This window comes from Siphateles boraxobius, unplaced genomic scaffold (genome assembly GCF_051911475.1).
Source record: "Siphateles boraxobius isolate OS27281-9 unplaced genomic scaffold, OSU_SipBor_1 30, whole genome shotgun sequence".
NCBI lineage: Eukaryota > Metazoa > Chordata > Actinopteri > Cypriniformes > Leuciscidae > Siphateles > Siphateles boraxobius.
In genome coordinates, this window is record NW_027508920.1 from 1,403,756 (window position 1) to 1,415,533 (window position 11,778).

Sequence of the window (11,778 nt, forward strand, 5' to 3'; positions counted from 1 at the left end):
CACCTTCACACCCCAAGGATCCGAAGGACAGACAAGCGGCACGGGTTTCCAAGGTATTTCACCTGGAAAACCAGATTCCTTTGCTTGGATTCTGCAAGCCTTGTCTGAGCCAGGGGAGGAATCGCACGTTCCTGTGTGATGATCCTAGGGGGTGTTTGATTGGGGTCTGTGTGCATGAGCTGATGGACGGTTTTTGAAATCTAGATTTGGTCAGTTTTTGACTATTCTTAAGCAGAGCACAAAAAACTTGGCCTCCGGGTGTTGCTGTGACAGGGACAATAATTCATAGAGTACTACTGAAACCAAGAAACACTCGAGTTTGGGTGGACCACTTCATGGATGTGTTTCACACTAACATTCTGACAAATGATGGAACTGTGTATATGCTGCTTGCTAAATATGATAAATTTAAAGACCTTGTTGTACCATATCTTAGTTTGAAACTGGAAGCTTAACTCAGTCAGATTAATTGCAAGGAGTTGTCACGATTCATGAATTCGCTGTTTCCTTCGTGTCTCGTGTATTTGTTGTTCTGTGTGTGAGCGTGTGTGAGTGGGCTTTACCGCTCGTTCCACTGACCAGCGTGCCAGCTGATCTTATTCCCTGCACCAGCTGCTACCAATTCACTCACATATATCAACTCATCACACTCTCCCCTCTTTGTCAGATCGTTGGTTTGGTGTCCTCCGTGTTTTGTTCATCGTGTGCCTGTCTGCAGTCCTGTCCTGGTTTGAGTTCCTATCCGGAGTCTTCGTGGTTTTCGTCTCGTCTGGATGTTCACCTGCACTGGATTCACCACCATCACTCTGCACCAGCACGCTGACCATCGAGTCCCTGCGCCACAAGCCCACCCGTGTTCCTGTACTGTTGTGTCTTCTGACCATATAATAAACGAGATACTTGCATCTTTGCTTCCGCCTAGTGATTGTGACAGAACGATCTGACCACCAATGGAAGCAGCAAGCGGAACCTCCTCTTCTTTGGAGGAATTCATCAGATCCAGCATGTCACGGATGGATTCCCAGGAGAGGAGTATGAATGAGTCGGGTCGGGCTATTCAAGCTCTTGTGGCGCAGGTGTCCGAGCTCACCCAGCGATTCCAACTAATGCAAGTTCCCACTGTGCAACCCCCACTGCCCGCTCCCCCCGTACCACCACAGAACGTCTCCAGTCAGAGCCCCGCCTACCTGTTCTCGAGTCATACAACGGTGAGCCTAACTTTTGCAGAGCTTTCCTAACACGCTGTTCGATGCAGTTTTCTCTGCAGCCCAGGACCTTTGCGGAGGAACGAAGCAAGGTCGCGTTTGTGCTCACACTACTGACTGGGAGGGCAGCTCTATGGGGGACGGCGGCGTGGGAGAACCAAGATCCATGCTGTTCCTCGTTCCAGACACTCGCCGCCGAAATGAAGAGAGTTTTTGACCGCGCGGTCGCGGGAAGAGAAGCGGCACGGATTCTCGCGGACCTTATGCAAGACGAAAGATCTGTATCTGATTACTCGATCGAGTTTCGGACTCTGGCAGCAGAGTGTCAGTGGAACGAGGAGGCGCAGTGGGATATGTTCCTGCATGGGCTGGCTGACCGCGTCCAGAGAGAGATTTATGCACTGGATTTACCAACCACCCTCAATGATTTGATCGAACTGGCGCTCCGCGTGGATTCCCGACTCTCCCGGGTCGAACGTCGGAGATTACCCGCTCGGGTGTCTGGAGCGGTGGAGACTCTGCGAGCCAGCGGCGGGGACGCGGTCAGCCCCGCCTACGCATGGCTCCACAAGCCCATGCAGGTCGGGCGAGCTCGGCTTTCCCGGGAGGAGAAGGAGAGGCGGAGATCCCAGGGCCTTTGCCTTTACTGTGGCACAGTGGGACACTTTGCTTTCAACTGCCCGGTAAAAGGGCAAGCCCGGCAGTAAATCTGAGGCTAATGTCGGGTGGGATCTCCACTGAGAAGACATCATCAACATCTACACTCCTCCCGGTAAGACTCAGGTGATCAGCCCACATTCACGACTGTCGAGCAGACTGGGGCAGAAGGTAATTTCATGGACTACACATTTGCACTCAAGATTCAGGTTCCCCTTCTGCCTCTCACCCATACCATCGCAGTTCACGCTCTCAACGGCCAATAACTTCCCACTATTCATTCACCACTGGACCCATCACACTCAGCGTATCTGGCAACCACACTGAAACCATTTCCTTCTACATTCTGGACTCCCCCCTCGCACCCATTGTTTTAGGACACCCCTGGCTCGTTGAACATAGCCCCAAAATAGACTGGCAGCAGAAATCCGTATCAGAGTGGAGCAGTAAATGTCATGATTCCTGTCTTCTGTCTGCTTGTCCGTCTGTTTCTGTTTCTACGTTTCAGGAGGAAGCAGTGTATTTGTCAAACGTGCCCACGGAGTTTCTAGACCTGAAGGAGGTGTTCAGTAAGTCTCGTGCTGCTTCTCTCCCTCTGCATCGTCCCTATGACAGTGCTATAGAGTTACTGCCAGGTACGTCTCCGCCTACGGGCAAGTTATATTCACTTTCTGTTCCAGAAAGAGAGGCTATGGAGAAATATATTTCTGATTCTCTGGCATCGGGGTTCATCCGCCCATCCTCTTCTCCAGCGGGGACGGGGTTCTTTTTTGTGGGGAAGAAGGACGGATCCCTGCGACCTTGTATTGACTACCGGGGGCTGAACAGTTTCACGGTAAAGAATACTTATCCTTTGCCGCTGATGTCTTCAGCCTTCGAGAGGTTGCAGGGAGCGTCGATCTTCACAAAGTTGGATTTACGTAATGCTTATCATTTGGTCCGCATCAGGAAGGGGGATGAATTGAAGACTGCTTTTAATACCCCCAGGGGGCACTTTGAATACTTGGTCATGCCCTTCGGGTTGTCCAACTCCCCAGCAGTCTACCAGGCACTCATCAATGACGTGCTGCGAGATATGGTCGACCAATTCATATATGTCTACCTGGATGACATATTGATTTTTTCTTCTTCTCTCCAGGAACACGTGCAGCACGTCCGACGAGTGCTTCAGAGGTTGCTAGAGAATGGGCTTTTTGTCAAGGTGGAGAAATGCGCTTTTCATGCACAGTTTGTTCCTTTCTTAGGGTACATTGTGTCGTCTGGGGGAATGCGTATGGATCCTGAGAAGGTTAAGGCTGTAATAGATTGGCCAAGTCCAGATTCCCGTAAGGCCCTACAGAGGTTTCTTGGGTTCGCCAATTTTTACTGGCGGTTCATTCGCAATTTCAGCCAACTAGCCTCGCCTCTGACCGCCTTGACTTCCCCCAGAACTGTGTTCAGGTGGTCAGACGCAGCTGAAGCTGCGTTTGCCAAACTGAAAGGCCGCTTTGTTTCAGCCCCCATCCTGGTTACCCCTGATCCATCACGTCAGTTCGTGGTGGAGGTCAATGCGTCAGAGGTGGGGGTAGTCACTTGTCTTGTCACATGACATCAAATACTCGATTTTTTTTTTTCATAATCAGATCAGTTACACTGCTGATAACTGTCCCGCTTGCATGTAAATCGTGTTATTTTTAAACAAGTTTATATGATTATTGCTTGCTATTAAAGACATGCTTGTTTTCATAGAAATGACCACATATCAGTGAGCTTATTACATAAATGCATTTAACATTTAATTATGCAATACTCCTTACAGAAAAATATCCCACAGTTATGGATAAACTCACAACATCCTCATCAAGTCCTGTGCTGGGCACATTGGGCAACAAGTGTCCTCCAACGTATTTGATCCGTGGCCAAGTTCTCCACATCTTCCCATGGGACACTGACATTCTTCTGGTCTTCGTGAAACATCTGTCTCCCTGTCTTCCTTGGTCTTGCTTGTCTCCTGCATCCTCCTAGTGGTGTCCACTTCTGTCTTTGGGTTGTGTAGTTTGGGCATGTGTAGGATGTGTCCAGCGAGGTGCTCCCTTTGCTCTGTCACAGTTTCTGAAAGTCTTCATGTGGAGTCCCACTCTTATGATCTCTGATATATGTAGAACCATTATTTAAAATAGTCATTTATCTTTTTCCATATTGTTAAAGAATTTTGTTTTCTCGTTTCATCTTCATAAACTGTACTTGAGGTCTGCCTAATGCCTTTATCAAACAAGCGTCAGTGCTCATCAGGAGTTTTGGTAAAGGACATATTCATTGACATCCATTAGTTCTCATCATGCAGCGACTTGACAATAGTCAAATGTATATTTCTGCAAGTGTATATAGCAGGTGTTTGTCCGAACAATTGAAGATAGTGAGAGTGTTCCGGAAAACCTTTTGAAACAAGCAATATTTATGGAGTTCTGTTTGGTGCTGAAAGAGTATTACAAAAAATGACACACTTGACATACTGGACATTATTCTGAGTTTGTTACCTTTACATTTAGATGGACTTAATGTCTTACATTTAGCTTCATTAAACCTTCAATTACAGTGGTCACTATTTATCCACCATAACTACATCTATGTTATCATTAAATGACTACCTGGTTAATGTAATTGTAATACAGGCCTACCTGTGAATGTATTTTATAGAAGCATTTTCTTGCTGACATATATAATAATTAACTATTTTAGGTTTCCTTTCATTTAGTTAAAATAAAAGTGACCAATAATCACAACGATATAGAATTAAAGATGAGAATGTAAAGTGTTGTGGTTAAGTTTTCACCTATTTGTTCTTTAAAGGGAAGAAACAAATATATTTTCACATAACAAAGTTGAATCTCAACTCGTGGTTTGTAAAAATATAACTTCATCAGCGATTGCTTTAAAATAACTGTATGTGTCACTATAATAGATTGCCCCTGTATCTGGATTTTATGTTTTGTTTACAATTAACTGATTTTTATTCTGTTGTGCAGTAGTTTTGGCACTACATTTGTCTTTAAACAGTTTGACATTAAATATAGGAATTTGCTTTAAAAATTGTGTGCATTCATTATGCTTTTGTTACATTTTGTTATATAATATACTTGATATACTATACATACACTGTAAATGTTAGAAGCACTTTAGTACATGCAATTATCTTTAATTAAAAAAAACTGCAAACTACCCTGCCATTGTGCCATTGCATAGAAAAAAAGTTTCTCTTTCAAATATATGCATCAGTCTAATCAAATGAGCAAATTTGTGTCATGATCATATGAATCCAACGTTTTTGGATGGTAACCAGACAAAGGAGTCTTTTTGTTTTTAAATGTGAGTTTTATAATTTAATTAGAAGCAATACATATTTAACAGCCCAAATATTAAATATGTAAGGAATCTATCCCTGCAGCCGGAACCGGAAGAGATCTGTCATCATTTACCATAATTGGGCAAGTAAGTGTGACGCATCTGTTCAGCTGGGTTGTTATTGGCTGTGACTTTATCGCAGAACTCGCTGTGATTGGACTATCTTTTAACCCATATAAAACGGCACTTCATGTTACAAAGTATGTTTTGGTGTTATTATTACGTTAGTTATACATTAAGGTAACTAGAAAGTGTCTCTATGTTGTGAGAAATTTCTCCTTTACCGAGATCCCAACCCTAACCCTAAGCATGTCTGCACATTTCAATGAACTACAGCACAATGTTCCTTGTTCCATTGATATAATGACAGAGATATGTGGGTAATGTAGTTTAAAACGTTTAGTAATGAAAAAGTAAATGTTAAATATACTGGGCAACTGGATATCTAAATTTGTTAATTGTGCAAACCTTTATGATATATATATGAGGGATAGGTTGCAATTTGATATTTTACTGTGAGCACTTTTAAAATAACCTTTATGCCAGCTTTCCATATATGTCTGAAAACTTTGCCCAACATTATTTAGTAAACATAGCATAAGCAGTTGTCCTTCATATTGTCTCTTTGATACACTAACCGGACTTTGAGTTACAGCCATTTGAAATGTGCATTCTTTTGCTCTTCTGGGGGCCGTTGCTGGGCCACTGGGGGTGGACGGGCAGTGCAATCTACACAGATTTTAGATTTTGAACTATTACTATATCACAAGTATAATGCACCATTCAGTAAAACAACAAAACAGTGCCAAAATATCCTTTTCACCCCATCTGACTGCTGATTATTTGCCTGACATCAGTAATGTCTATGCTTTCATTTTAAATGCAGTAGTAGATGTACTAAAATGATCAACATGGATCATCTCCAATTATACTTAAAGTGTTTGTAGCAAGATAGCCCACTGCAGCCTCTTGTTATTCACACACCTTCTCTTTATTTCACTGAAAACTGGCATACATGCAAGTATGTGCAACTTTGGCTGCATTGTTGTCCCAAATATCACGTCTCTATCGTGTTTGTGTTCTTCTTCCTCATCTAAACAGTTTGTTCAGTTGTGCCCTACAGTATAACTGATGAACAGAAGATGTGATCACAGATGTGGTGTAGCTTTTTCTCGGAGGTCGAAGTCTCAACATCCCATCGTCAAGTGTTCTCCAGTCCTGGTCTGAAAGTAAAACTAAAAACACAAACAATTCAAATTAAGCTGTTTAATAGACAGTCAGGTCAGCTTATGTTCTGCGTTATTTAAAGCTACATTGTGTAAGATTTTCTCCCATATAGCGGTGAAATTGTATAAGACTACCAACTGAATATTACTTTCTAGCCCCTCCCATTCCAAGGGCGTTTTAACTCCTACTGTGGCTGTATTATTATGAGTAATCTCCCCCTCGCATTCGTCATGGTGCCACTAAGTCAAGGCGCAAAAGGCGACGCTTGAATTTCCAGGTATGGAAATTTCCCTCTTTGGCTAATGTATTTTCAAGATGGAGGCGCAACATGGCTGCCACCATTCGAGCGACTCGCTCATATGTATTCTGAATGGCAGATTCTACACTTACGAGGGTACTTGATTAGTTGGTGGAAGTAATTACACATGAATGAGCACATATAATTTTGAAAGAACAAAGTGTTTTTTTTGCAAAGAATCAACATAAAAAATTACACAGTGTAGCTTTATTTAAAGCAATGATTGGCTACTCTGGCCCTCAGCGTCCACTGTCCTGCAGATTTAGCTCCAACCTCAAACCCTCCCGCCTATTGTCTACAAGTAAACCTGAAGACTTTGGTTAAAATGTTCAGATGTGCTCAATTAGGGTTTGATGTAAACTCTCCACCTCAAAAATGAGAACGCAAAAGGGCCAGAGTTGCCTGTTCCTTATTTAAATTTAAAAAAAGCAGCAGTCAGTACGTTATATAATATACAAATTGAAGTATTATATATATATATATATATATATTAGGGATGGGGCCGATCCGATCCAGTATCGGCTCCGATACAGCCATTTTTGCCGGATCGGGTATCGGTCAGACGAGGCCGATCTAAATCCGATATTGTGTGTTTACTATTGTGTTATTGTTAAGCCCCACAAAAGTATTATAAAGCACCATTAAGTGTTCGTGCACTATATTATAAGTGTTCTGAAGCCATTCTATAGTATAATGTGAGATAGAAATGAATATTTAAGTCATTAAATTCAAGATCACGTAAACTGTTCCCTCCGCTGCGGCTGTCAATCATTCTTCATTCAGCATTCAACAGCGCGTCGCGTTCGGTTATGACAGTCAACTCGATGAAACTCTCTCCAAGATGATTCAATTACTATTATTATACTTGATCTGTAGATAAAGCTCTATGGTTTCGGATAAAATGATTATCTTGCTGGACTTGCTGTACCTTAATCATGTTACTTTTTAACGTGTGTCTGTTAGATCACAACACTGGAGAGCACTAATTGTTCTTCAAGCACACAGTAACTGAAATTTAAAACTGTTAAAAGAAAAGGCTGAATAAACTATTGCATAGATAGATACTGTACAATACACTACGCATCAATATGTCTTTCCTTTGTGCGTTGAACTTTTCAATGCGGACTCGACGCGCTGCGCGCTGTGACTCCATGTTGCTTCAAGCGCATCATTCTGCGCTCGGGATGCGCATAAGCGCTTTGTGCCGCACTGTATTGGAGTCTTTCATAATCATATCATAATACTTTTGCGCAATGAAAGATTATTAAATGTCCCATCTATCATATGTTGCTGCCTCAATAAACAGCTGTGCTATACATTAAAAAAATGTCTTAATTTTATAGTAGCTAGACTATATATAAAATAATTTATCTTTTTGATTTTTGTTATCTTGTTTTTTATGAATGTATTTTACAAAAATACAAACAGCAATGTGTAACGTTTTACCAGATTTGGTGCTGGTGCCTACACTTATTGTCTCTTATTTGTTTCTAACCTTATACTTACCTCAAGTTGCCTTTTGGGACATACATGCATACATATCATACTTGCCTGTAGAGAGAAGTTTATTGCAGCATCATATAAAATCAACAATAATGATAATAATAATATTAAAGCAAACACAGCTCTGGTATCGGAATAGTATCGGTATCGGCCGATATCCAAATTCAGGTATCGGGATCGGATCGGAAGTGAAAAAATGCGGATCGGTGCATCCCTAATATATATATATATATATATAATATTGCAGCACATAATATAAGCTAAGTAATGAAGAAAGACAGTTTTACCCCTATAAAAATCGAGTGATAATCTGTACAATGTTAAATTGTCAAGATCAAATTATGTAATACACAGCATTGTTTAAAAACAAGACATACCAATGGACTTACGCACCTTTCTGTCTTCTTTGGGCACCAGATGTTTCTTCCTCACCCGAAACAAAGGACTTATTCGATTAGCTTGCGTTGATATAAGGACTGGTCTTCCTTCTCTGCTGTAAAACAAGAAAGTCTCCACTTACTCTATGTGCAATTACTATTGTTCTTGAAACATACCAATTAACACAGTTAATTCAATTAAGTTAAATTACCATATGATTCAGGGGAGAACATTTGATGAGTAAATACTGATTGAAATATTGTAGAAACTTTACCTGGGAAGGGCTGATCACGGCAAGATTTGCTGCGACTCACTAGTAGATCTTGTGAGGGTTGGTTCCTAAAAGAGCTGTTGAGTTTGATATTGTAAAGCTTTAAAAAAGATAATCCTGCAAAACAGAAAGGAAGGTAATTTTAATACATTACTTGCAAGTAGTCAGTTTATATATAACAGTAGGATTTATTTATGTAAGGAGTGTTGCATAATTATATATTAAAAGCATTTTTTTGTAATAAGTTCACTGATATGTGAGCATTTCTATGAATAAAAGTATGTCTTTAATAGCATGCAATAATCATATGAACTTAAAAAAGTGATTATGATAACATGATATAATATGTTCCCTTTCAAGGGAACTCGAGCTGCGTTGAGACGCGGTGGGAACGCTCTGCGTGATTGCGTCGTGAAGCACGTGTATAATCAGTCCAATGGAAGAGCGAGACGTCATAGGCGGTGACGTCATAGACAAGGAAGCTATAAAGCACACCAGAAAACAGACCGCGACAGCTTCTGTTGCCTTCAGCAAGCGATCTGTGTATTCTGTCCTTGTCATATTTATTGTTGTCTGTCAAGTTGCAATATATATATATATTATGGCAAAAGAGAGCAAGCAGCTTTTGTGTTGTTCCCTGCCCACGTTATATCACGGGTGGGGACACACACATCAGCTTTTTGTTACTATTTGGGAGTGGAGCATGCCACAGTCAGTTCTCGAGGGGGCTGACTGTGAGCATTGCGAGAAGCTGTCCGTGAGGACGCTCCGCTCCCGCCGGGCGTTCTTCGAGGAGGACGGTTCGGTTCGCGCTCCCCGCGCGGGTCCCGCTGTTGCTGATGCACGGCGGCGACTCGCATTTTGGGGTTCGCAAACGGATCTGACAGCGGGGGTTGGGACGGGCTCCGCCCTATCTCAGCTTTCACCTGCCAGATCCAGTGCTGGCGATTTCCAGTTCCGAGGAATTGGTATCGTTAGTGTTTTGTTTAGAAAAAGAGAACAAAACAAATAAAGATATTAAAAAAAGGCAGATGTTTGAGTTTTCAATAAATGAATAAATAAGTCAGCTCATAACTCTGTTGAATAAAGAGGAGCTTTAAAAGGAGGTTTATCTAGTGCTGTTGCTAGTTAAATATTTTCTGGCCAGCTGAGCTTTATGAGAGTGAAAATAAGGAGTTTATTAGATGAAATATATCTAAAAACAGAAAAACTCTGTATCTCAGCCTCCTCGTCGGGGACTGCCGTTTTTCCCTATCTCCACACCACACTGAGGTGTCAAGATCGTGGAATAAGTCGGTTTCTATTTTATGTGTTTAATGCCCTACGTCTAACTATAGTAATGCTATGGGTATTAAGTATCATGGTATGACAGTGCCTCGGGTTAAAGAGACGCTTGCTAGCTTTCTCTCTCCCGAGTCGGCGTCCTAATTTTTAACCCCGACGTTACCCACCAGCCATCTAAATAAAAAATTTTTATTAGGCAACGCTGGTGGGTAAATTATAAAGACATGGATGAATGTGAGGTTGTCAGCACTGACGCTATTCGAGAATTGCGTCGTGCAAAAACAGATAAACTATACTGGGGAGGGACGGTTTCGAGAAATCGTTTCTCCTCTGCGTCCTCTGGGTGGCGACTCTCTGAGGAGGGTCGCACACGGCCAGTTCGGTTGTTTTCCTGCTGGTGGCCACGGACTGATATATATATATATATATATTTATATATATATATTTATACGTTTTTCTGATTTAAAAGTAAAGAAAAATAAGATAAAATTATGTCTGTTCTTCTGGATGCTCCGCTTTCAAAAAACTAAGAATAAACCGTTCAGCGGCGTTCCAGAGGTTTCTTCCTCACCAATCTATGTTCCTGAGACTGCTGGGCGGAGCAGTCTCAGTCTACTAAGCTCCTCGCAGCACAGCGAGCATCGCCATTTGGGCTCCTCCACAATCAAAGGGGACTTGGGTGGCGGTAGCAGTCTAGCCAGTTAGAGATATGCAAGATCTGAGGACTATTTTATCTCTAAAAAAGCTTGGACAATAGGAAGCCCTGATGCCGAGGCTATCAGGCTTCTAAAGGGTGGTCCCCTCCGGGGTAGGGATGGTTTTTGAGAAAATCGTTTCTCCTCGGCGCCCTCTGGGGTGCGACTCTCTGAGGAGGGTCGCAGCGCTGCCAGTTCGGTTCAGGACACCAAGGTGTCAGTGTCCCCAAACGATCCTCCGAGGGGGGTCGTAGAGCAGTCAGTTCGGTTTCCCTGCCGGTTCGCCGTTTCAGGGTGCCGAGGTGCCTGCTTTTTCCAATGATCCTCCGAGGAGGGCCATTGGAACTAAGTTATTTAAAGGGAGGCAAGATCTGAGGACTGTCATCTCTAATAAAGCTTCTGAGGGCTCCTTCGGGGCAGGGACGGTTTTGAGAAATCGTTTCTCCTCGGCGCCCTCTGGGGTGCGACTCTCTGAGGAGGGTCGCAGCGCTGCCAGTTCGGTTGTTCCCTGCCGGTTCGCCGTTCAGGGCACCGAGGTGTCAGCGTCCCCATACGATCCTCCGAGGAGGGTCGTAGAACGGTCAGTTCGGTTGTTCCCTGCCGGTTCGCCGCTTCAGGGCACCGTACTGACTGTTCAACCAAATCCAGAGGCCAGTCTTGAGAGACTGGTTCCCCTAGTAGAATTTCTGGCAGCGTGGAAACTACTGCCACATATTTCTCGGTGGGTCCTGCACACTATAGAAAAGGGTTCAGAATTCGGTTCTTGTCCGCCCAGATTTCTAGGGGTCCTCCCCACTGTGGTGGACCCCGAGCAGGCTTTGGTTATGGAGCAGGAAGTACTGACACTTCTGCAAAAGGAGCTGTAGAAGGGGTTCCTCC

The 11,778-nt window shown here is 42.9% G+C and overlaps 1 long non-coding RNA gene across 1 annotated transcript; it reads right to left on the bottom strand.

Moving 5' to 3' along the window:
* Window positions 1–6,437: 6,437 nt before the first annotated feature.
* On the bottom strand, window positions 6,438–9,016 carry LOC143757399 (uncharacterized). The gene is made up of 3 exons (XR_013210497.1): window positions 8,924–9,016; window positions 8,665–8,764; window positions 6,438–6,466 (listed from the first exon to the last, which is right to left on the bottom strand). It is a non-coding gene; the product is annotated as an uncharacterized LOC143757399 (long non-coding RNA).
* Between the last annotated feature and the right edge of the window lie 2,762 nt (window positions 9,017–11,778).